A 26,904-nucleotide genomic window follows, 5' to 3' on the forward strand; every position below is an offset into this window, starting at 1 on the left:
ATCTTACCTCTCTTTTTGCTGTTCTGCAAATTAGCAATAGTTTTGTTTTTACTTTATTTTCTTATATGCACATATGCTAGAGTCTCTAATGTATTGCCTGCATCAGTAGTCTAATGTCCTCCATCCTGATATTATATTTTTGCCATAACACTTTTGTATTACAATACTGTTTTATAAAGTAATCTTTATCTTCCCTGCACAATTTACGATCAGTTACATGGCCATTACAAGGAACAAGATTGAGGGGTCCCCTGCGTGGATGCATGGTATAGTGGCTTCTTGCGCATGCCCAGTGAGGCACAAAGTTCTTGAAACTTTGAAATAAAAGTTCCAGGATGGGCTCCATTGGATGATGTCACCTCTATGTGATTCTGCCTTCCTTATAGAACTCTGCTTTTTACTTTTCTTTTTATTAAATTATGACACAAGAAAATGGTACATAATCAAACATTGTTGCATCTTAAATCTGTACTTCTGTGTTCTCCATACAGATGATACTTTTTTTTTTTTTACTGCAAGTTCTTTATAACCTTCTGTTGTTGTTTACACTTGTGGCATAGCTAGAATGAAATTGTATCCCAGAGCTAAACGGCCGCAACAGGGAAGCCAGACATGAAACAACCACTGGTTCAAAGTAGCCTCGTGACTGACAGTCCAAAACTCCCCTTTCCCACCTTCCTTCTCCCACACACATTTTTAAAGGATTGTGTTTGTGCCACTCATGCAGGACATTTTTCTTGTTTTGTTAAAGAATCCAACACTAGCAATTTAATGTTCTGTTTTGTGCTTGATTCACTAGGTATTTTTTCCTCCCCCATAAACATAAAATGGGAGAAAAACCTCAGAGAATTAGCCCCTTTATTTTAAACTCTAATTGAACCAAACCTACATTATTTCTGCAGCATTGACAGCCAAAATAGCAAAATTATGTTTACAGCAAAATTAACAGTAGGGTGAATATTTTTCAGCTGATAAATGGGATTTGTCCATTAATGTTCCTGCCTTGTCCAGTGCTGTGCATAGGAATGAAGATTTATAAATAATAAATATTATAATTATAGGAGAAAGTAGCTTATTGAATACTATTAAGTAGCAATTAATTAAGTTAATTAAGTAGTAATTCCAGCAGTTGCAGGTTCTAATGGGAATAACTGGCAACAAACACTGTTAAAGGCACAATATTTGACATACTCGCCTCTGAGCAGGAAAGATGACCTAATCAAAGCAAGATTAATGCTGAAGCAAGAAAATGGTAACGCCCATTAACTTATATGGGGCTTGGTGGTAGATTAACCATCAGAAAGTGAAAAAGTAAGGAAACCATATTATTTTATGTGCTTCGAGTGTTGTGAAATTAATTATGCACAAAAGAGACTTGTTGAAATCTCACTAAAATTTTGGAGTTACAAAAAGAAGCTGAAAAGTGAGAACCGATTTTTATATAAGATTACTTCTATTTCTTAAATACAGCATACAGTGTGAGCACATCTCCATCCTCTGAAAATGATTTTTTTTTCTTGCCATATCAGGGATTTGTAAGATTGACAAATATAAAAAATAAATACAATTTCTATGTGATGAAAATGGAAATGAGCATTCCATGTCAAAGACATGGAACTTTCTGGCAGCCCATAAACAAGAGGAGCGTTGTGGTCCATATTCAACCATGGACAGTCCAATTAAGTTATTTGGGTAATGAATATATCCAAATAAAACAAAGTTATCCAGATACTTTTAGGACTGTTCTGTGGCACTACCATACTTACCCAAATAGCCAGATATCATTGAACATCAGCTTTAAACCACCAAGTCAGCCCTGGCCTGGAATTCCTCCAACTCATCTGGCTAAGTTTTATTTGGATAATGACTTAGTCGGATAAACTTGAGCCAGTGAATGTGGCTGGAATTCAGAAACTGCAGTTTATCCAGCTAAATCCTGAACTTCACTGTCAAACCATCTGAATGTGGAACTCCTTTTTTTTTCTTTGTTTTTAAATTTAAAAATGTTTATTAAGCTATATTCAACATACAATAAATATTAAATAGGCCACAGGCCCAACATGAAAGTGCAAATTATCATAGGTACACCACAGTCATTTGATATAACACCTACAAAAACTCATTCATTGTTGCACTTTTATAACCTATCTAAACAACCATAAAATGAACTGCATAGAGAAACATCGTCCATTTACTCCCTCCCCCACCCTCCATAAACCAGTCCACTATTAACCATTATTGTAAGCTCATCAATAGAATCACTCCATATTCTTAAGGACTCTGACTCTGGCAACTCATAAACCAAGGGGAGTGATGTGAGCAGACTGTGAATGAATGGACATCTTTTTGTTTTTTTGTATTAAAGTGCAATCAAACTTAATTTCTTTCATATGGTTTCCATAGAAGGACCTGAGCCCATGCACACTGGAAATTGATTCTGATTGGCCAGATGCAATGAGACGTGGCCTTGGGATCCTCCTGACTTTCTGAAGTTCAAAACCCAGGATGGGCCAAAAGTCTCCCTCCAAAACCTAGTTCATATTGACATCTGCTAGTATTGCCCTCTTTTTGCATGATGAATAAAGTAAGAAACCAGTGGTAGCTGTTTTGTAATTATTTGAGCTCTTATTGGTGGGCTTGAAGAAGAAACCGTATTTCCAGAGAGACAGACCTTCTGAAGTTTACTCTGAAAGATATAAATGATCAGACAGTGTGCAATTCATGGAAAACCTGACACAGACTAAGAAGGGGGAAAATATTAGACAATTGCTTTTTTTGTGTGTGTGTGAAAAAAAATAGTAACTTCAAGTGATGTCATCTTTTTTTAGTCACCGGAAAGCCACTTGGCTTTCTGAAGCTTGGTGCACATTCTGATGTGCAGAAGAAGAGGTACATCAAAAGTTTAGTGCTTGAACCTAGGCTTAAAAATGGAAAAGAATGAAAAACGAATGTGGCAGAAACACCCAAATGACTTGAAAGTTGTTAAAAATCAGATCTGAATGAAAAAAAAAAAGGGCCTTCTTCTCCTGACAGATGGCTCAAAGAGTAGAATCCAGTTTGGATGTGGTCAGAGCGCATACAGATGAGGTGACTGTTGCCCATCCAATTCCTCTGAAGCCTTGTGATCTTCTTCTCTTTTGTGTTAAAAGGACATGTGACATGATCAGGGCTCCTCTTCCAGAATGCGCCGTAAGACTCCTGATCTAGTAAAATAGTTGTGACTTTTTTTTTTTTTTAAAGAAATGTTACCATGCCATAATTATTTTATGGAACTGTAGCATTTGCCACTGCTGCAACCCAGTTGCTGGCTGCAACTTTCCAAAGCTGTCATCCACATAGTCAGCTTTTTTTTTGCTGGTGCTGACTGAAATAGTTTTCAGTGGGCAGCTTAATTTTCTAGTGATTCTGAAAAGGAATTCTGACTTCTGATCCATTAAAATGGTAATTTTATTTTTTTGTTAAACATTATTTCTGTGCTATTATGCCAGTGTAATAGTGCATTTCTCTGTACTGGAAATGTAATGTTTGATCAGGGTTGTTTGTTTTTGGAACAGGAAACTTTTCTGACTATGAAAATTTCAGTGAACAATCTGTGATGTAAGACCAAAATCATAACCGTAGAAGTAAGATTTGTTTTCAAAATTACTTTTGCACATCAAATATCAGATTTTTTATATTGTCTATATGTTTCAGTTACAGGACACATGGTATGAAGCAAGCTTCTTCTCAAGTAGTTCTACCTTTGCAAAAAATTAATGCATGTATGTCTTGTTGCTTCACCCCACTAAGAAAAATAAATATACATCCGGGAAACATTTCCCAGTTGTGGAAATATCAGTGGCCAGTAGTTTAAGAAAAAGCATGAGGGAAACCATCATGCCAGCAACAGGGTTTCTCTTTGTTTAGGGGTTAATTTTATAACAGGCTGCATACATTTGCAGGCTGTTATACAGCCAAATTGCACCAATTTTCAAAGTGAACTTAAGTGCATAAAATTGTCCTGTCAAAGGTATGAGCACAATTCTCTGAGGACCAGCAGGATGGCACTCCTCACAAGTGACATCATTTGATAGAGTACAGCCTGGACCTTGTATGTCAAAGTTTCTAGAACTTTGTGCCTCATTGAGTATCATGCATTCCTGCAGGGTCCCATTTAGTCTTGTCTTTCCCGCAGAACTCACTGGTTGCAGATTCTTACTCTCCTGCTCCTAAGATACGTGTTTTTTGTTTTTTTGATCACAGGATCATTCATCACTCGGCCCTGAGTCTTGTTCCATCTCCCAGTAATTTCCTTAGGTAGTCCTTTTAAAATGTGGGACAATGCACCATTGGTGCCCAATGGGTGTCAATTCACTTTCTGCCATTGAGTTTGACTTTGCCTTACTTGTTTTTGGATTAGCCATGTCTAGTGGGCTCCAGCGAAGCCCTCTGTGAACCAGAGTTTTTTTCTATCGCTCATCCTCATGATAGATGTATCCTGTACCTGGGAGGATCGCACAATGTTCAGAGGTGTTGCCTGTGTGCGATTATGACCTTGAGAGGGACTATGGTCTTGACTGGATCTGATGGAGAAGCATTTTGAGTACCGGCTGTTGTGTCTGTGGAGCTTTGGGCTGAGATGAGATTGGCTCTACCTGTAAGGAGGAGCCCTGCAGGTATTCATCATTAGCAGGTGGACTCAGGCGAAGTAGAGACTGGTCAGGAGCTTTACCTTTACCAATCCTTGTTCCTATCAGGTTGAGCCTTTGGGTGCAGGGCCGGCAGGACGTAGGCAAGGGTCTTTACTGAAGACTGAAGACGTGATTCTGGGCTGGGCTATGGTCTTAGGCAGGCAGTAAACAGTCATATCTAGAGTCTAGCAAGGGTCAAATCAGGAATCAGTCCGAGGAAGGGAAGAGGTGATGGATAGTGCTGAGGCAGGCTGGGCAAAGACTGGAACAGGCAGAGTAGCAACACGCACTATGCAAGGTAGCTGGACCTATTGCTGATGCAAGTTGCATCAGGGGAGCTACCCTTATATAGGGCAGCACTGTTGATGTCACCATTAGGGGCTGTGGTTACTTTCCCACCATGGGCCCTTTAATGGGCAGAAGTGCACACGCCTAAAGAGAAGCATGGCATATTGAAGCTAGAGGTGCCCTGCCGTATGGAGTTCACTGATGTGCTGGCAGTCTTTCGCCATGTTTGGAGGCAGCGTGGCAGCTCATGGACTGCCGAATGCAACACCAACAGTCTGAGGCATGGATATCAAAGGACCACGGAGCTGCACCAGTTGAGGAGGATGCACCGGCATAGGGGGCGGGGTCAGTTCCCTTGACATCAAGCATCAGTAGAACCCTAAAGGACAGGCTTTCACCCGAAGAAAATGAGGGATTGCACCTCTTTGTACCAGCATCAAGGAGTTCTGATGCCGGAATTCAAAGAAAGTCTCTAAGAAGGACAGTCATCTTTCTCCATCAGTGTACAATGCTAGGAACAGAGATGACCAGCAACAGCTGGGAACACCCTGAAGCAGTACCCTGCAGAGAAGAGCTCATCCCCACCGATGGCCTGGGAACTACACCAGTCTCTAAGGATCCAGATGATCGCCACCAATACACTTAGTCACCCCTCCTTCCCATTCAGTGTTGGCATTGGTTATCTTTGAGGAGGAGGTAGACAAAAAGATTCAGCAGGCCTTGGACAAGGCATTGAGAGCACTAGAACCAACATGGGCAGAGGTCGAGCCACTGCTCAAGTCCCTCAAATTGTCCGTCAATTTGCACCAACATTGGCATCTGTGTCGATGCTTCCTGGAAAAGAATTGGGATTGATGTCAGCCCATCAGGAGAGAAAGCTTACCTGCGGGGCCAGAATTCCTTGGGATCCAGGCCACTCCTGGGATGGGGTTTTGACTGGATCATGGAGAGCATTGCCTGTGCTCCCATATTCCTACCGGAGGACCCCTCAGTCAGACTGAAGTTTGATGTAAACCATTGGCCCAGTGTATCTTCAAATGTGTGGGTCTCCAGCATCATAAGGAGAAGGTACAAATTAAATCAATTGGTCTTCCACAAAATTGACCCCTGGAAGCCCACATGCCACATTAGGAATTGCCTCAATAGGAGCTCTCCTCCCTCTTAGAGACCTGAGTAGTCAAACCTGTTCCACCAAGAGAAAATGGGGGTGACTCCTTGAACAGATTTCTGAAATAAAAGTTCAAGATGGTTTCCCTGGACACCTGAATTGCTTTTTATCTTAAAGATCTCAAGAGGATACATTTTTAAAACTGAATGTTTAAGTAAGATAACTGGGTAAAACGTATCTGACTAACTTATAAGGGATATTCAGCAGCAAAGCTACACTGCTGAATATCCCCGAATACATCGCTAGTTAGCTGGATAAGTCTTATCCGGTTATCTTTAGACTTGCTATTGAGCAGGTCTAACTTATCTGGCTAACATAACTAAAGTTTGAATATTGCTACTTATCCAGAATTGTGATAAGGCAGGATAAATTATACACCTACATTGTCTCACTGGTGTTCAGAAACAAAACATGGCTTTAATCACATTGCTGAAAAACATTTCCACTGTGAAATACATTCTTGAAAGTAATGAACACATCTCATGTTAAAACAACCTGGCTTACGCTATTTTTGACAACCATCATTGTCTGTATCAAGGGTATATCAGGTTCAGCTGCACTAGCCTAAAATATTTACACTCGCCAGACTTTCTTGCCCTGGCATTCATAATGTAATGGATGTGGGGCCTGGGGGTGATGGAGGCAGGAAATAAGAGGGAGGGAAATCTGTGTTTTCTGGTACCTATGAGAGTCACATATCAACATGTAGGCACCAACTTGCCTTTCTTGCAGGTAGGTGTCTCCACCAACATAAGGTGAAGGAAACCAGAAGCGATCCACAGTGAGTTCTGAGGAGTAGGGTCTGACCTTTATGTCTCTGTGCAGAGCTGCATAGCATACTTTATACAAATCATGGTAATGGTGGTGTCTGTCTGCACCTAAGCTCACTTCTGTCACTAAGGGTTTCCTGAAAGTGCTGCATAGTGTCCTCTTTCCTAGGTCACTTAGATTTTTGCTTTGCTCTTCTACTTTTCTTCACCACCAGCAGCTCCCCTTTTCTTCCTCTCCTCCTGTAGCTTCTTTTACTTGCATAATGAATGAATGAATAGAATGAATGAATAGATTTATTAATCGCCTCGCACTAAAAGGGCCAAAGTGATGTACAGGATAAAATATACATAAAATAATTTACATAAAAAGTTAAATAACGACAAACAAATATAAAAACATTGTTCTAACAAATACAGTAAATAAGTATCAAACAGTTAAATTATTATGGGATCATCTGTATCAAATGCCTGATCATCTAGATAGCCTGTTGAAAAAAAAAAAAAAAGTTCTTAAGCATAGTCTTGAACGTTTTGCTGCAAGGATTCAGGCTCAATTCAATTAGTAAAGAGTTCCATTACATTGGGGCCGCAGGCTGAGTCTCTGGTAGAAGAAAGACAAGCAAGTCTAACTGAGGCGATGTCTAACAAGCCCCGTTGAAATGATTGAAGCACTCTAGATGGCTGATACACTTTTAATACATATTTACCAAACTTGGTCAACCAAAGGTTCATAAAGCCCACTGTTTCCAACAGTGGCCAATCCAGGTTGATAGATTTGATGCTGCTTATCCATGGTATAAAAAGTGGATTTCCCCAAGTCTAACTTCATAGTTTATGGACTTTTCTTCCAGGAACTTGTCCAAACATTTTATAAACCCAGCTTTACTAACAGCTTTTATCACATCTATGGCGATGAATTCCAGAGTTTAATTATGCATTGAGTAAAAAAAATATTTTCTCCTGTTCGTCTTAAATGTATTACCTATTAACTTCATTGTGTGTTTCCTAGTCTTTGTACATTTTGAAAGATGATTTGCGTTTACCTGTTCCAGTCTACTCATTATTTTATAGACCTCTATCATATCTCCTCTCAGCCGTCTCTTCTCCAAGCTGAAGAGTCCTAACCTCTTTAGCCTTTCCTCATAGGGAAATATTTCCATCCCCTCTTTCTCCATCTTCTGTGCTCAGCCCCAACTTTTCCTCTCCACAGCATCACAGCGCCCTGGATATAGCTCCTTACCCCACTCCCCATTTGCTCTTTCTTCCTCTTCACCTGTTTGTTGTCTGTATCTTTCTTCTTTTTCCCCCTCATTTTCTCTGTATGTCTTTCTGCTTTGCTCTTTCTTTCTCTTTCATCTTTGCTATATATCCTCTTGGTTTTCTCCTTTTCAACTTGCTTTCTCTCTTCCCTCCCGCTTCCCCTTCCCTTGATCTTTCTTTTTCTCCCCTCCCTTCATTTCTCCTCACTTACCTCACCCTTTGACCTTCCCTCTTGCTCTATTAACTTAGTATCTTTCCAGCTCTCCAATGGGAGTGCACTGCTGCCTGCTGGGGCCTGTTGGCGATGAACTCTTGCACTGATTAGACATCAGGTAGTGGCTGTGAAGGGGGGTAGTCTCTAGTTCTTGCGGCATCTTATATTGTGTTCCTCAAGGATCATATTTGTTGCCTGTTTTAAATCTGTTTTTTTTTTACTCATTAGGGAAATAGCTTTGGAATCAACTATTATTATATGAAGCTCATTTTCCCATTGAACACTGCCTGCTGGAATGCTTTACAGCAGGGCTGGTAGAAGCACTAGGCAGAATAGGTGGCCGCCTAACGTGTCACCGGTCTGGGGGCAGCAATATCATGGTCTCTCCTTCCCGCCCACGCGGTCTGCAAGAGAATGCGCCATGGTATGGTCCACTGCGGGCAGGAGAAACAATGCTGTTGCCAGTACAGATAGAAGTTCATAAGTTTCCCTGTCGCAAGAAGAGGCAGTAGCAGCCTGAGGCCTCTGTGGCAGTGAAAAGCCGTAGAGGCAGCAGCAGCGCAGCCCAGGCCCAGCAGCATCAGCCAAGCAGCATGGCCCTTACCCACGCCGAAAAATGTTACATCAGCCCCGGTCCCTGCTCAGCTGTAGGAAGAAGAGCAGCATAGGCTACAGATGTTAAGTGTTAGGAGCATGAGGCAGAGAAGTGTCAGTCCCTGCAAGCCTGAAGAAAGAGGAAGAGTACCGTGGACCACGGGGGCTGAAGGAGGATGCTGTTGCTTTTGGCTTTGTGCTTCTGGTAGAGAGGCAGTGAGAAACAGCCTGAATGTATATGTATGAGAGAGAGAGAGCATGTCTGTGTGTATGTATGTGTATATGTATGAGTTGATAGCCAGCTCTTTTTCCCATTGAGCTTTACAGCAGGGCTGGTAGAAGCACTAGGCGGACTAGGCTGTGTGTGTATGAGAGAGAGAGCAAGTCTATATGTGTGTATATGAGAAGAGAGAGCATATCAGTGTGCATGCGTATTTTATGAGAGAGGGCATGTGTGTGTGTATATGAGAGAGAGGATGTGTGTGCATGTATGACAGAGAAAGGACATGTCTGTGTGTGTTTGAGTGAGTAAGCATGTGTGTATATGAGAAAGAGGAGAAAGTGTGAGCAACAACTCCTCTCCTCTCCCCCTGCTAATCCATGACAATTTCAGGGCATCTGGAATTCAAGATTCCACGTATGGAGAGCAAGGGAAATTTATCCTTATTCATTTTAATTATTGGGTGCTGTATAATGTCTACTGTTTTTAAATAGTTTGTTATTTGGAAAATTTGTATGACTTTTAAATTACTGGATTTCTATTGGTCAGCTGTTTTGAAATATTTTTTTATTAGTATGGTTTTACTTTATTGAAAATATATATTTCTTGATTTTGTTTGTTTTATAAGGTGGTGATTCTGTTTTCTCATTGTTTCACTTCATATAGAGTCTGGCTTCTTGTAGGTTCCCGTTCAGTTTTTGTCAACATGTTTCTGTTTATAGTTTATGATGTTTTTATTCAGTATTTGGTGAGAGTCTGGCTATGTTCTGCATGTGTGATTGAGGTGAGATATTCTGTGCAGCCTGGCTTGTACTGTTTTCCTAATAGGAGGCATGATGATGTTTTAGGGCCTGGTGTAATCGTTGTAATGCTTTTGCTTAGGTAGGGATGTTATTGTTTGAATAATGGCAATTAGTGCTGTTTTGGTATAGGAGGTTCACTATATTGAAATTGTACAACAGTTTATTCATGGCTTTTTGAGGGTCAAGCCCACACAGAACAAACATTACAATAAACCTAATACTAATTCCAAGTGTCTTTTTTACTTTTTTCTGCAGGGTTTTCTGATTGGCACAACAGCAGCTCATGCAAATATCACTTAAAACATTTATATTATATTTTTACCTCAGAAGACTGTACTTTGAATGTTCTTTTTCATGTAAAATTATCATAAATGCATAATTTTTAATTGTGTGTGGCGAGGGTGTGACTGGGGGTGGAAGTGGGGGGGGGGGGGGGCAGCAAGCTGTAAGATTCACCTAGGGCAATTAATACCCTTGGCACCAGCCCTGCTATGCAAGATCTTTCATCTTGGTTTGCATCTATTAATGGATGGCTGTCAGAGATAAAACAGGTGGTTTTGTAACATTTGGCTGGTTGTGGGATTGTCCCATGACTAACCTTATTCACTCCAGAGGCCGCAGCTCCTTCATGAGGCAGGGATGTTGCCATCATGCCCTGCCATTCACCGCGGTCTGCCTTAGGTGCTAACAAATGTGCCTGGCCCACATACAAGGCCCTATGGAGGGAAGGCAGGAGCATTGCAGACCAATGACATCTGCACAGGCTGGGGATTTAAACCCAGCTCGCGCTTCCAGGCATTGCCTCAGCAATAGGTCTCCTGCCATGCTTCGCCTACAGTGTGTGCTGCTTGTCCTGCTTCTGCCTAACTTGTTTCAGTTGTGTCTGCCTTGTTCCAGCCGTGCTTCTGCCTCTCTTGTTCAGTCGCACTCCTTGTCTGCCTCTCTCCATGCTCCCCTGGCCTAGTTCTCTGTCTTCCTCCTTTTATCTATCACTCTCTGACTGCCTCTTGGATCTTGACATTGACCTGGATACTGATGTTGCCTGATTTCTGCCTCCCCTGACCATTGCCTGGATTCCAGAATCCAAAACTCCAGATCTTCTTGTTCCCTAAAATCTTCCCTAGACTCTCCCTTGTTCACAGAAAGCTGACAGAGTCTATAGTTCTTGCTCTCAGTACTTAAGAACATAAGAAGTTGCCTTACTGGGTTAGACTGAGGGTCTATCAAACCTAACATCCTGTTTTCAACGGTGCCCAATCCAGGCTATACGTACCCAAACATCATTAACTAGATCCCATGCTACTGATGCCGGTAACAGACAGTGGCTATTCCCTAAATCAACATGATTAGTAGCAGTTTATGACGTCTCCTCCAGGAAACTTATCCAAACCTTTTTTAAACTCAGCTTCACTAACTGCCTTAAACATGAAACATGTCCTCTGGCAATGAACTCCAAAGCTTCATTGTGCGTTAAGTGAAAAAGATTTTTCTCCAGTTGTTTTAAATGTGCTACTTGCTAACTTCAATGAGTGCCCCTTAGTCCTTATATTGTTGGAAAGAGTAAATAAATGATTCACAAACAATTACTCATTGATTTCTTTTCATGATTTTATAGAACTTTATCATATTCCCCACTCAGCCATCTCTTCTCCAAGATCAACAGCTCTAACATCTTTAGCCTTTTTTCATAAGGGAGCTATTCCATCCCCTTTATCATTTTTTGTCTCCCTTCTCTTTATCGTTTTTGAGATGTGGCGACCAGAATTGTACACAGTATTCGAGGTGCAGTCTCACCATGGAGCAATACACAGGCATTATAACACTATCTGTTTTATTCACCATTCTCTTCCTAATAATTCCTAACATTGTTTGCTTTTTGGCTGCCAATGCACACTGAGCCAACAATTTCAATGTATTATCTACTATGATGCCTAAATCTTTTTCCTGGGTGATAGGCTCCATATTAGTAGCTAACATCGTGTAACTCGGCATGGGTTATTTTTCCCTATATGCATCACCTTACACTTGTCAACATTACATTTCATCTGCTATTTGGATGCATAATCTTCCAGTCTTGCAAGATCCTCTTGCAATTTATCCACAATCCACTTGTGATTTAATTACTCTGAATAATTTGGTGTCATCTGCAAATTTTTTCACTTCACTTGTCGTATCACTTTCCAGATCATGTATAAATATATTAAAATGTACCATTCCAAGTACACAACCCTGAGGCTGTTGCGCCAGAGGTGGACCCTTGGGTCGAGGTGGGGGTTGACGTTACCCATAGGAGGGATCCTACGGGTCCCCACCATCGGCAGGTGGAGTGGGCTGAAGGATGGAGGCTGACTGGTGCTTCACCAATACCAACCCTCGTTCCACGCAGGTTGAGCCTTTGAGTACCGGGGCCGGCTGGGCTTAGGTGGGCCTCCGTATGTAGTCGTTGATGGAAAGGCAGAGAGGTCAGCCCAGAGGCAACAGTAGAATGGAGAAGTCTGTACTGGACGAGGCGGATTCCCAGAGACCTGGGTGCCAATAGAACCAAAGTCAGACAGGGGGCGCCCGAGCAAGAAGAGGCCGAAGCCTGAATAGGCCAAATCCAGGATGTAGACTGAAGAGGCGTCGTAGAGCAAGCTGGAGTCAGGGCTGGTGGTAATCAAGGAGCAGTGGCAAGGCAAAGCTGAGGTCCGAGCTTGGAGAGAGTCAATGGCGTGCTCAGGCAATGCAGAGGTCCGGGCTTGGAGGGAGTCAATGGCGTAGTCAGGCAATGCAGAGGTCGTATCCGAGTAGGCAATCCGATAAAGGCTTGGAATCAGGAACGCAGGGCGAAGGAGAACAGGAACTTGCAGGGATCAGGAGCCAAGAACGCAGGTGAATCACCAGGAAGCAACGAGTACATGACCAGCGTGGAGACCTGTTGCAAAGGCGATCATTGGAAGCCGAGCCCTGCCTTAAATACCGGAGCTTCAGCGACATCATCATCCGGGGCCGCGGCCATGTTCCTGCCGCGGGCCCTTCATATGAAACAATGAGGCTTGCGCGCCTAGGGAGGGGCGTGATGCTGAATGGCGGCATCTCTCCGCGGGCCATGCGGAGAGGCCCGTTGCGGAACACAGGGGTCTGTAGCAGAAGCTGAGGCACCAGGGGCGGCCCAAGGATGGAGCCGGCGGCTCACCGCCGCCAGGGATGAGGAACTAGGCACTGGATTCATCAGAGTGAGGTGAGGGGGCCGAGCCACAGGTCTGCCGTGGCCGGCACATGCAACAGTGGGACTTCACTGTTTACCTTTTTCCACTGATAACACTGACTATTTAATCGTACTTTGTTTCCTCTCTTTTAACCAGTTTGCAATCCAACATCTAAGGACATTGCCGCCTATCCCATGACTTTTTACTTTTCTTAGAAGCCTCTTCTGAGGGACTTAGTCAAATGTCTTCAGAATATCCAGATATACTACATCTACCGGGTCCCCTTTATCCACGTGTTTATTAAAAAAAAAAAGTAGCAGATGGGTGAGGCAAGTCTTCCTATGGATAAATCCATGCTGGCTGTGATAGACCATGTCTATCTATATATTCTGTGATTTTGATCTTCAGAATATTTTCCACGATTTTCTATATTGCCTCCTCTCTGTTTGTTCTGACCTTAGCGTGGTTACTGACTGCTCCTGACTGTTTTCTGTGGGACCCTCACCTAAGTCCTGCTGGCCTCAGACCCAAGAGCTCAACCTGTGGGGAAGAGGTGGTATAGGTAGAGCATTTCACTTGTCCAGCGTGAGCATGTTTGCCTGCTGTCGGCAGAGGCTTATCTGGTTCGCCAACTGGGTAGTACCAATCTCACCACAACCCGAAGGACTCTCACACCATGACATTGGTTCACATATATAAACCAGGGATGGAGGGAATTGATCAGATGACTGTACCAGATGGCAAATCAGTATCAACTGTGAAAGAGGTATGTAATTTAGGCACACTCTTTGATTGACATTTATTTTTATTTGTTGTTTATTTTTGTTGAGCTTATATAGCCCACTTAATTTTTTAAACACCCAATGTTGACCACAGCTTTGTGCAGGTATGAGGATGTGTTATGCCCAGCTAAAACTCATTTGCCAGTTATAGCCCTATCTGAAATGAAACAATCTGGTTAAGGAGTTCCATGCCTTGATTTCTTCAAAGTTGGACCACTGTATTGCCCCACTAATAGGGGTAGCCAAGAAATATGTGCACTGTCTGCAGTTATTGCTCAATTCAATGGCCCATTTAAACTCTACATTTCTAATTTAATTCAATGATTTTTTTATTTCTGTTTTATATGGTGATCTCACCCCTACTTAGATTTGTCTGACTTGAAAACGTTGGTACATGTTTTATTTATTAGTCACTTAGACTACTTCTGAGCCTTGTTTCATGGCTTCCCTGCACGCAACACTTCCCGTTTATAATTTGTTCAAAATATTGCAGGTAAAATAGTAATGGGAAAATATATTTGATCACTTAACTCCATTTTTGTAAGAATTACACAGGTTACCAATTACTTCATAAATTCAGTTCAAGATTATTTGTATCACATTTAAAGCATTATGTAGTGGTTCACCTTTTTATCTGAGTAATATGATTGTATGCTGTTAGCCAAGTCATATATTACACACCTCACAACAAGAATGTTTGAACTCCTTTATCCTAAGGAATTTATCTTTGAAAAAACTTGTGAAATGAGTATTTCATTTTTAGTGCCATCTCTTTGGAACTGCCTGCCATTGGTATTGCAGCTGGAGAAGGATTACTTGAAATACAGAAAATGTAGAAGGCTTGGTTATTAAAAAAAAATTCTCTCAATACTAATTATGTATTTTCTTCTTTTGAATTTTCTCAGTTTTATTATTGGTTTTACTGTTTAGCTATTACATACTATATATGTGTACCTTCTTATGATTGGTTTTGTTGATGCTGATTATTTTGTTGTTTTATTATTAATTGTATACTGTTTAATTTTTAACTATTTTATTTGTATTTAAATTTCTAAACTGTATATCATGAAGTCTCAGCAGTTTACATATTCATACATACACAATATAATTTAAGACATTAAAATTGGCATTAATTTGAATTCAAACACTTTTCAAAAGAAAATTATAAATCACTTTTTGTTTTAAAGAAAGGTGATCAAGAAAATTCAATAATCTAAACTATATATTTATTTATTTAACATTTATATACCGTTTTACCAATCAAAGATTGAACAAAGCGGTTTACAGCCATAAAAATCAAAATAATAATAAATTCAAATAAACTAAAATATAAAAGATAGAATAAAAAATACAAATAATATCTTGATCAATAAAATTAAAATCTCTAAAAGGAATAGAACTAACTATTACATTATAAAAAAACACAGAGAGAGAAGCCTAAAATAGATAAATACTACAAACGGCTAAATTCCCTGAGTTAATCCACTATTGTGCCTGTTCTGAACTCCCAAAACTAAGTTGTGGGACAGGATGACAGTGCTGAATACCCTTCACTGGCTGACTGCTGGTAAAATCTTGGACCGAGTTTAAAATTATTTGTTTGGCTTATAAGTCTTGGTAGAACCAGGGTGCCACATATCTGCAAGAGAAATTGCTATTGAATTCCTCTAGTCGGAACTTGCATTCTCAGGGAGCTTTGCTCACGGAACCAATGTGGAAGGAAGTCTACATGGTTGCTATGATGCAACAAATATATGTTTATGGAATTATTTATCGATGAACATACAACTGACTTCTGATTACTTATTCAGAAAAGAAGTTAAAACTGCTGTCTTTGAGAAAGCTTTCACTAATTAATTTTGGAAATTTGATTGGATATGCTGGAGGATGATACTGATGAAAAAGGATTCTAGACTGTGCAAAGGCTGTGGGGTATATAAGTTGGGTGCTGGAGGTTTGTAATGCTATGTAGAGTTGGCTAGGGAATAGGGGGTATAAAATAAATGGGTTGAAAAAATTATGGCAGATCTGTGTTGGCTGCTGTTGCATACATCTGTGGTGTTAGTGATTAAAGGAAGAATAACATCAGAATTGTTTTTAGTTTTAGATACTAAGACATTTTTTAAACTATTTGTAAAGACTGTTGTAGGTTGTGTTTGTGATGTTATGTTTGTTTTTATTGTGATTTGCCTAGATTGCTATAGGTATAAAGCGAGAAATAAATAAATAAAAAGGTTGCTAGAAGAGCTGGCAGCTGCAGGGCCTTACAGTGCATTTCCTGTGTCCATTTGAATTGGTACTAACCTGGTGATGGCGCTGCCTTGAAATCCCGATATAGTCATATGCTGTTTACTTTTGAGCATCAATAAGGAACTTTTCAGTTTTTCCCCAGATAAACTAATCAGTTACTTGGGCAAAATTAGAGGCTGAAAATTGCCCTTTTCCTCCGTGGGTATTGTATGCTTTTTATCAATTTTGCAATGCGGTAGGACTGGAAGTAGAGGACAGGCGGAGCCAGCACACAACACATTTTGAAATTCCCGTGCATGGTTTATGGTGTGAACTTTTCACTTGCTGTAAAGCAGTTGTAAAATCCATGGGAGCTGAAGTATCTGCAGTGCCCTCCATACCTGAATTTTCAAAAGGAACATTTATGAGGAGTTTACCTGTGAAAATGTTGCTTGCGGGCGCCTCTGTTGTAACGGCATATGTAAAGCCCCTGAAATTGTTGGAAGAATGAAGTAGAGCCGCAGGCCTTAAGTGCAGATTTTGACTGTGTCCCATTTTTTTGCAAAGTATACTGTACATCTAGAGCTCTGTTGCTTACGTTAGTTCATTAGTAATGGGAATTTGGTTGTTATGAGTCATCTAAAAACGAACAGCATTTTACTTGAACAAGAAATTGTGCAAGTAGCTTTAATATTACCTAACAGTACTAATTGTGATCGGTCTATCTGATGATGAGCTGAGCACATAGTTTACTTGAAAACCTTAGGTACAGGATCATGTAACATCATATATTAGCAAAACTGCTTAATATTTAGAGAATAAATGTTTGTGTCATTCATGTACCTGTACTGCAGCGATGACAGAGAAGTACAATTTTTTTTACCTCAAATTAAATCTTTTCATTACCTAAAATTTGTGTGAAAGAGAGAATTTTATATGGAAATTGAAAAGTAGAGTGGAATTTCAATATTTTAAGATAAAGATCTCACTGCTAAATTTAAAAAAATGCTTTTTTTTTCTCAACTCCGACCTATTTGGTTAGGCATGGAAGATTTCACTGACTTACTTATAAACTTTCTTATTCCTTCTGTTCAAGCTCTACATCTCAGCAGCTTGATCACAAGTGCAGCATCTCCCCTTCTAGTGCTGTGCAGGCTGATAAAACAGTTGCCGAGCTTGAGTCCCTAAAGAAATTATTAATTATCTGGTTAATGTGCATCAGGCTGTGGGAGTATGAGATTAATCACCAGCACTGGGATGAGCTGCTGAAGTGGATTTTGGTTTTTCGTCTCCTGTCACCCAGTAATGGCTTTTCTTTCCTTCGCCATCAGGTGAACAGGTGCAGAGATGCTGCCTTTTCATTTTCCTGGAGTTAGGAACAGCCGGTGGCTAGGTGATGCCTTTTTCTCAGTCCTGCTGCATGAGCAGTTTGCAACATGGAGCACTACCTGCTGAGAATGTTCCAGCTGCAGGGAGGGCTTCAGAAAATGACAGCCCACCATTTTACTGCTGCCGCCCCCTAACTCCCTCTCCCTGCCTTGTAGATGTGCCAAAGAGCTGGTATGCATAGCTGGAGGTTATTTAGCTGCAGCGGGCTGAGCTTTCTCCAAATTTAGATAATTTACTAAACTTGTATATTCTCAGTTAATGACTGTCATGCTGAAAGAAAATGTGAAACTCCTGGCCCTGTGTATTTGTTTGGTTTGGTTTTGGATTTGCGCTTTCCCAACCTGCATTACATTATTATTATTGCCGTGAGTACAGTTTGGTGGAGGTAAAAACATTGAAACAGAGAAAATATAGAATATGATGGCTGATAAGGACTACAAAGCCCTTCTAGTTTGCTCAGTTTTCTTCTTTTTTCAATGCTACAGACCATAGTTGATCACTCTCCTTTCACACCTTCACAGCTAAGGATCATATGCATTTATCCCATGCTTTTTTGGATTCTGTTACTGTTTTTGCCTCCACCATCCTTTCCAAGAAAACAGATTTTCGAATATTATTCATGAGTCTGCTTCTTCTGAGCTTCATATCATGACCTCTCATTCTAGATTTTCCACTGAAAAATGTTTGCTTCTTGTGCATTTATTCCTTTGACTTATTTGAATGTACATATCATAGCCCCTGTTAGCCTGCTTTCCTCAGAGGTTACCATGCTAAGTTCCTTAGAGCTTATGGTTCAGGTTCTGCACCATTTTGGTAGCTCTTCTTTGCATTGTCTCTTCTCTGTAATTTTACTTTTCATCTAGTAATTCTTTTAAAGCTCTATAATTGTAGTTCCTTCTGCTTTCAAGTCTCTTATTCCTCCCTTTCTTTGCTTGTGTCTTGTCTTTCGTTGGTTTTTCTTAAAAATACTATTCTAGCAGGTAAGGGTTCTTTTAAGCTGTCCCAGAGAACATCTAACAAGTCAATAGAGTGGTACTCAAAGATTGTTTGAAGGGGGAGACCCCAGTGGAAACTTGCAGAGTGTCTTGGACCACAAAAAGGAAGAAAGGCACATACTTGTCCCAGTCTTGGTTGTTGTGAACCACAAATTCTGTCAGTCTGATTCAACTGCTCAAACAACCCATTTATCTGAGCGTGATAGAGGTATGGAGGGAATGGAAAACTGGCATGAGGCATACATTTTGTGTCATATACATGTACATTGGTCCATTAGCATCTCCCAGGATAGACCTTTTTGAACAAATATTTTAACTATCTTGTTGACTACCATATTCATTGAAGCTGAGGTAATGAGAAGCACAGTCTATCATTACCTGTAAAAAGTGTGCAGCCGAGCTATGCTCCGGGGGTCTGCTATGTCTGCTCTCACCCAAATGAAAGGGGGTCTCTACTAAAGGTAGGGTCCAGCACATTCTCTTCCAGTGGCTTCCCTACCCACAAATGAAGCATATGCTCTTTGCTGGGGCTCATCTGAAACCTTCATGCCTTGACTCCTCATTTACAGATGAAGTCATGTCTCCCTTGTCCCCTGGGTCAGGTCTCTAAGTCTTGGAGAGCTTGGCTCCTTGGCAGCAAGGTATGACCCATTATAGTCCCTTCTTGGGCAACATTTATTACCTTCCTAGTCTGTTAGTTAAGAGCTGAACTTTTCTCCTGTTTCCTAGGGAGACATTTTTCTAGGCAGGTTGCTCAGAAACAGTGACTGTATGTCTCCGAAGTTATAGCTAGGTGATCTAAGATAGTTACCATGACCTCTGCATAGTCCTTATCTTTGGTGTTCATGAGGGTATGGTATGCCGCTTACATGTGCCTTATCAAGAAGGGGGCCAAGCATATGGCCCACTAATTAGGTAACTAGGCAGATGTTTCCATCTCTGTTTGAAAATGACTAGATAATAGGCCTTCATATTGTCAGGGGGACATAATTTTGTTAACAGATGCTCCCAATGGACAGTCTACATTACTAAGGCTGCAAAGTTGGCATCCATCTCAGAGTGCTGCAGCAGTCTCTGGATTAGCTCCTGCTGGTTGTCCAGTTGTTGCTGGGGAATACTATTACTGCTGCTAGGTGAGCTGATGTGAGAGCTGCTACTGAATCTGCTTGTGCACTTGCCAACTATTAAATTAGTTTCCTCCATTGCAAATTGTACTGAATTGGGGGACAAAAAAAGTGTGGTGACAAACTAGCAGCAGCCCCTCCTCATATTGGAAAAAAATTGGGGAATAGGGAGGAGGAGCCTCAAAAACTTTGAACCCTCCCCTTTTTTAAACAAAAGTATTGCCAGAGGTCCCCGCCTCGTTTATCCCATAGCCTTAGGCTTATCTCTTTTTTTTTTTTTTTTTCCTTTCCATACAGTCGCAGCTCATCTGGGTGATTTGATACAAACAATCCCATTACTGCCACTGTGTGTCATGGAATGACCTCACCTTGGGCCCTTTTAGACCAATTCCAGCCAGCAGTTGTCCTTTTGCTGTCAGCGTCTCTTATGTCCCTCCTGTGCCCATGCTTTCCAATGTCCCATCTCGGGGACCTCTTACCAATCCTCTCAATCTGCCAGGCAGTCCTCTCCATCTTTTATATCTTGGCTGCTTTTGGTCTGGCGTGCTTCTTTCCAGCTCCAACTCTCCTCCATGAGTTCTGGTTAACACCCCCCCCCCCCCCCCCCCTGTAGTTTTCTCCTTAGCTTTTCTAGGCTTCTGGGCGTAAGCCTTTGGGCAGAGCTTGATCCCTCCCTCTTCCCAAGCTTCTTCCAAGGGCTCTCTTTTCTTTTAAAATGTCTTTTTTCTTTTTATTTTTTTCTTTGTCAGACTTTGTAGGCCTACGTCTGTCTGTGACCTCAGACAGCCTTGTCAGCATTTCTGGCACTGTTTTTATTCATGCTGGCACAATATCATGATCTCAACTGAAGTTGAATTTTACATTTGAAAATTTTTTTTTTAACTTTTTATTTGTTTGTTCTGCTCCAGTCTGTTTCCATAGGTAAAAAAAAAATTAAATTAAAAAAAAAAATGAAATAAATTAAAAAAAAAAATAAAATATATATATATATAAAAGATGGATTATTTTGATGGTGGGTTGTCTATTAGCCCAGGTCATAGGCGATAGTTTGGAACTGTCCATATATTTCTAACTTTAATTCAAATGCAAACTTGTAATTTCAAGCTGTTTCTTTTTCAAGTGAGAATGCATTTAGCATGTGAGTTAAATCTAAATAGTTCTGAAGAGTCAGGATATGTGAATAATTTGAAGTTTAACTTGAACCAAGTGGACTTTAGCCCAATTTGAGTCTTAACAAGAAATTAAGTATTTCCTTGAGATCTATTGGGAAAATATGTTGGATTTTTTGTTGTGGACTTGGGGAAAATCTGAAGCAGATGTGCAAAAATCTAAAGTGAATCCTCCAATGCAGATCTCCTTGGTGTCTGCTTTGGACTTTCTTGTGGCCATGTTGGATTATGCCTCAAACATGCCTATTAAAAAGAAAAGCAGGTTATCAGCCATAAAAGGCCAGAGTACCAAATGTGTTAACATTGACCGTTAATGCGCATTAATTGGCTTGCATTAACAGCTCATGTTAATGACATGCAAGTGAGTGTTGTATTAAAGTTAGTGTGTTAACTATCAGAAGTGTAGATTTTTGCATTAATGGGTGTGTAAACTTTTGCTGTTGAACTGCTTTGCATAATTATGCATCTCATTACTTCATTAGCATAAGACTGTGTGTGAAAACTTGAAAGAGCTAATTAACACATTAAAACTACTGATATGCATAAACTGGATTGTGTGCGATTGATTGTTTTAATGCTTGTTGGTGCTTGTTGAAAGCATTGTGCACTTGAGTACTTTAGCTTCTTGGTCTGTCTCTTGTGATGACGACTCGTTGGCTTAACATTTTTTCAGAGCTAGTGCACCACCTTCTACGTCCTGGCTGAAATATAGGCAAGTTAAATTATAAGGGAGCTGCAACTGTTAGTGGCTGGTAATATTTTTATTTTATTGTTTTTTTGTAAGAGTATGAAAGAATGGACTTGAAAATCTTCAATTAGATGGCTGCTATTCTGGAGAGCAATCTGTGCAAGAACTTCAGATCGACCAGGAAATGATATAGCACTATGCTATGAAATAGGCAAAACCAGTGGCATATGATTTGAATTTTATAGAAGACTGTCTTAGATATAGATTTAGAGGAGAATAGAAGATGCTATGCATTAATGGGAAAAAAAAGTCTGTGCTCTGAAGCGATTGTTTTCTCTGGAATCTCAGTTCAGTCATATATAGCTAGAATTATAGAGGTGCTACTTATAAATATGTATTTTCTTTTTTGTAAACTTTCTTTTTATTATGAAGGCTAATTTTCAAAGGCATTTACCCAGGGTAAATTACCTGTCTGAAAATTTCCCTCCTCAAATTTGGTTAGAAGTATTTGCAGTTTCCATAGCACGTGTATTTTCAGGTGCATGAAAAAGAGGCGTTCCTTTGGGCATGTTTAGGTCATGAGAATAAAATAGCACATGTACAGGCGATATTTAAATATACATGTGCTATTTTGTCTCACGCTCCTCCACCGCCTACTTGACTAACAGGTGCATAGTACGCAGACTGGAGGTAATTTTCTGAAGGATTTACTTGTGGAAAAATGGGTTTTACATGCAAGAATGGACTTTTGATAATTGCTACTTCTATGCATCTAACTACTTTGAAACTTTACTCCATACGGCAGACTTTTCAAAAGGATTTGCATGTATAAATGGTCTTTTGAAAATTGCTACAATATAGACTACATTTACGCTTGAAACTCCTTTAAAAATTCACTCCATGGGCTAAACTTTCAAAAAGTTTTGCATGTATAAATGGGCTTTTAAATTACTTCCATATATGCTACTTTTATACGCATAACACCTTTGAAAATTCACTCCATTGTTTTTAACATGGCTACTTTGTGGCTGCTTCTTTGCACATGCTTTTCAAAGGGATAATTAATAATGAGGATTATTACCCTTTGAAAATTTGCATAAAATACACATGTAAAGTGCACCTGTGTAGAGTGCAGCTACACATGCTATTTGAAAATTGGCCTTATTAGTAAGAACATAAGAATTGCCATGCTGGGTCAGAACAAGGTCCATCGAGCCCAAAATTCTATCTCTGACAGTAGCACATCCAGATCATAAGTACTGGGAACACCCCAAAAAATACATCTATACCTAGTTTCTCACTTTCAGGGATAACAGTAGCTTTCTTTGGTCTACCTGGCTAATGTTTCATGGACATTATTTTCAAGAACTTGTTCAATCTCCTTTTAAAACCTGCTATACTAGTTGCCTTGACTACTCTCTAGAAACAGATTCCACAGTTTGATGGTGAGTTGAGTGAAATGGAGAAATTACTTACCTGATAATTTCATTTTCCTTAGTGTAGAGAGAAGGACTCAGGACCAGTGGGTTTATGCACCCCTGCCAGCAGATGGAGACGGAACAAGCTGACATCACAGTATATATAACCCTGCAGTGAACCCAGCCTGTCAGTATTATCTTCAAAAGCAACTGTATACAGACTAGCAAAAAACTTGATTAAAAACACGATTGAAAACAGACAACCTGAACTGTACTCAACCAACAATAAACACTGAACTCATATAAGATTCTAGGTACTCCAAGTTAGGGACTGTTTGAACACGTTCCAGTAATCCCTTGGGACCCAGAACCCCACAAGAGGACTATTGACACTCTCACGTGGCAGCCAAGGGTGGGAAGTTAATGGCCCAGGGGCACTGGAATGCAGAAGAGTCCCACTGGAACATAAGTCGCTTGGAGGCCCGAGCGATATGGCTGGCATGCTTGCAGTTCTGCCACAGGCTGCGGAATCAAGTGGGGATAATCATCCGCTTAGACACGGCACATACCAGAGCATCCACTTTGGGGAAAACGCAAACACTTTCTCACAGCCGGATCCAGGGGGTACAGGCCTTCCAATGTCCGACTCTCTTTAAAATTTGTCTCTGGGGCATCCCATTCCAGATCAATCAATTCCTGGATGGCATCCATCACTGGGAAAAAACAAGAGGCTTTATGTCTGGAAACCAAAATGGGATTCTTTCTCGGCTCTGACATAGCATGCAAACCAGGTATACCCAGCTGTTCAAGTTCTGGGAAATCAGGGCCGGCAGTTCATCTCTATGAAAGAACTGCAACGCGGTTCAATATGGTTCCAGCCCTGGAGGAATTTCCCCATCTTCCAGGGAATCAGGATCAGCCTCATCAGTGGCTTCCGGATTACTGTCGGGAACACCCGCAGGGAGCCGAGGTGAGCCCCAGTGCTTAAGTATAGAACTGGAAGAGGGAGGAGCCACCAGCTGAGGGTCCGAACAGACAGAAATGGCGGAAGTGGAGGACTATGCCTGAAGAAAGGCTTGCAAGCCTTGAGAAAATTCCACCCAAGAAAAAACAGCTGGGTCTAGACCAAGCCGAGAAGGAACTGGAGTTGGTCCCACAGAACTGCCCTTGCCAACGGAGGAGCCAGTCTCTAAGGGAGAACCAGGATCTGGCATCCCACCAGTCAAGACCGTGAACAACCCATCATCAGAATGGGAAGAGCCAGGCTTTTAGCAAAATCCGAGGAAGAAAACCCTCTCTGATAGTCTGGGCAGCGCTGACACAGGTTAGAAGCCAGGTCAGGCTGAGAAGCCCTAATATGACAGGCAACACAAATAGGAAGACTCATAGGCTTCTTGCTTACCAGTGCCATCACTCCAGAAAACATTAATTGGAATGGCTTGTGCTCAAAAATAAAATGTGCCCAAAAAATAAGTGCCTAGAAGAAAGCATGGCAAGGTGCGCACACAATCCGTGTGCCAAGTTAAGTGCGTAAAAAAGTTTGTGTATAAAAAGTGCACCCAAAAACTGAGCACACAACGCATGCGCAGAGCCGACACACTGCGCAAAGCGACAGCTTATAGAGGGTAGCAGAACATGCACAAGAACACGCAACAACAGCCGCTGTAACGTACCATGCGGTAAGCAACAAAAAAAAATCCTAAGTGCGGGGCCTAGTCCACTAGGGGCAGTTTAACCCTCCAGGCTGTCCAGTTCCCCAACTCCAACAGGAGTGGGAATGAACGTTAATATGGTGCTCTGAGAATGGAGACTGGAAGAAGTCCTGAAACCTCTCTAACTGTCTCTGATTCAGGTAAAATTTTCTCCCTATTTTTTTTTTTTTATAACCTTACCTGAGCTCAGCACTTACCAGCTGAGTACAGAGTCGGTCTCTGACTGTGGAAGGAAAAGGCATCTGCCTTCACTGCTGCGCTCGGCCTCCTGCATCCGTTGCCTTTCAGCTGAACTAGGAGCTAAATCCACGTGGGGAAACCCAGCTACTGGACCAAGGCACATCTCTGAGGGACCACGAAATCACTTCAGGAATTCTCAGCTGGGGGAGGGACCTTTAGGTATCACCGCAGGAGAGCGGGGCTTTCTTTTCCTGAATTTAGAATTTCAAATTTCTCCTTTCAAAAAGATCAAAGCAGTCCCGATAGGGAGATGCACATCCGCCATCTGCTGGAGAAGGAGAATACTGGCAGGCTGGGGTCACTGCAGGGTTATATATACTGTGACATCAGCTTGGTCCGTCTCCATCTGCTGGCAGGGGAGCATAAACCCACTGGCCCTGAGTCCATCTGTCTACACACTAGGAAAAACTATTTTATTTTTGTTTAATTATATGTTTATTAATTTGAGTAAACAAATAAAACACATACATAAACAGATTGTAGCAAATATTCATGCAGAACAGCATTAAACCATTAGACTAGTCTCGTTTGAACTCACAACTTTAACTGAATAATTATTAAATCCCCCTTCCAGTCATACACCATTCATACCTTACACTCTGACTTGGTCGAAGAGCAGTGATTGATCTTATATAGTTCTGAATTGATTCTATATATGATTTTTTTTTTCATGTGCTCCCACAGTAGGAAAAATCCCCATTGTGTCAGTAAACATTTTTGTTCTTGAAGGTCCTGCTGTCTCATTTGTTCCAAAGTTGCAAATATCTGTATTTCTGTCTTCCAGGCATGAAATGTGGGTATCTCGTCACTGTTCCAGTAGGAAAGAATACGTTTCTTAGCTACTGTGAGAGAGCAACTGAGAATTTTCCAGCTACTGTCAGGTAATAATAAGGATCTATCAAACAAAAGTAAACATAACATTTTGCCAATCCAGTCAATAACTTTCCACATCAACTATCTAAAATGTCTTTAATTTGTCTCCAATATTCATTAAGTTTATGACGTTCAGTAAATATGTGGCGCAGAGTGCCACTCTGAGAATTACATTTCAAACTCAAGTCTGATTCCCACAGCTGCAAAGTGGCACTCCTCCTCCTTGTAAGATAAATTTGATGTAATATTTTAAATTGAGTTTCTCTCAAGTTAGCAGGTAGAAGATATCTGTATATTGCTGTAAATGCTGCTAAGATAGCCTCGTCAAAGGCTAGACCTAAGTCCTGTCACCAAAAGGTAGCTAATTTAAGATAAATGTTATATGTGTGACCCATATGCCAATTTTGTTGAATGTTGGCCTATGTTTTCGATGTGTCATCGAGAGTCTCTGCAGTGGGAATCATTGCTCGCAGAATGGTTTGGCCTTGGATCTCCAACCGGAGGTACAGGAACGACTCGCTGACGTGCCATGTTTAGGAGAGAATCTATTTGGACATAGGGTGAGGGACGCTGTGGCCCAACTTTGGGACTATCATGAGACCCTCCAACAAATCTCTGCCAGCACTCCAGACCCACCCTCCTCTTCCAGGAGATCATTGAGGCAGGGATCAAGGAAGTCCTTTTTTTTTTTTTTTTTACCAAAGAAAGTGCTATCTTTTGCCTTCTTGATCTTGTCCTCATCATCAAAGCTCTCGCAGCCATCCAAGACAGCAGAGAGCTCCTAAGCCCCAGCTGGCTCCTCAGTCAAACCTGGGGACGGGGTTTTGACTTGGCCGCAGGGAATATTAGCCAGTTGCCTGTACTGGGAGCAATGGACCCTCCAGTCAGGGGCAGGCTGCAGTTTTCGCAAACCAGTGGCCCAGTGTAACCTCGGACCAGTGTGTTCTTTCCATCATCTGTCAGGGTTACCATTTAAATCTTTTGGGTGTCCCACCAGATTGCCCTCCGTACCCATATTGTGGGCCGGTTGTGCATCAGGAAGTACTGCTAATGGAGCTCTCCTCCCTCTTAATGGCCAGAGTGGTCGAGCCTGTTCCATCATGGCAAAGA

At 41.2% G+C, this 26,904-nt stretch overlaps 1 protein-coding gene across 5 annotated transcripts in view; it reads left to right on the forward strand.

Annotated features, from left to right (window-relative positions):
• Positions 1-26,904, forward strand: part of ESRRG (estrogen related receptor gamma) — a 1,204,337-nt gene that overhangs the window by 288,683 nt on the left and 888,750 nt on the right. For all 5 annotated transcript variants that reach the window (XM_029593195.1, XM_029593193.1, XM_029593192.1 and 2 more), the window contains one exon: positions 25,706-25,802. The gene's annotated coding sequence lies outside the window, so the exon portion shown is untranslated. The remainder of the gene's footprint in view (positions 1-25,705; positions 25,803-26,904) is intronic.

Source organism: Rhinatrema bivittatum, chromosome 3 (genome assembly GCF_901001135.1).
Source record: "Rhinatrema bivittatum chromosome 3, aRhiBiv1.1, whole genome shotgun sequence".
NCBI lineage: Eukaryota > Metazoa > Chordata > Amphibia > Gymnophiona > Rhinatrematidae > Rhinatrema > Rhinatrema bivittatum.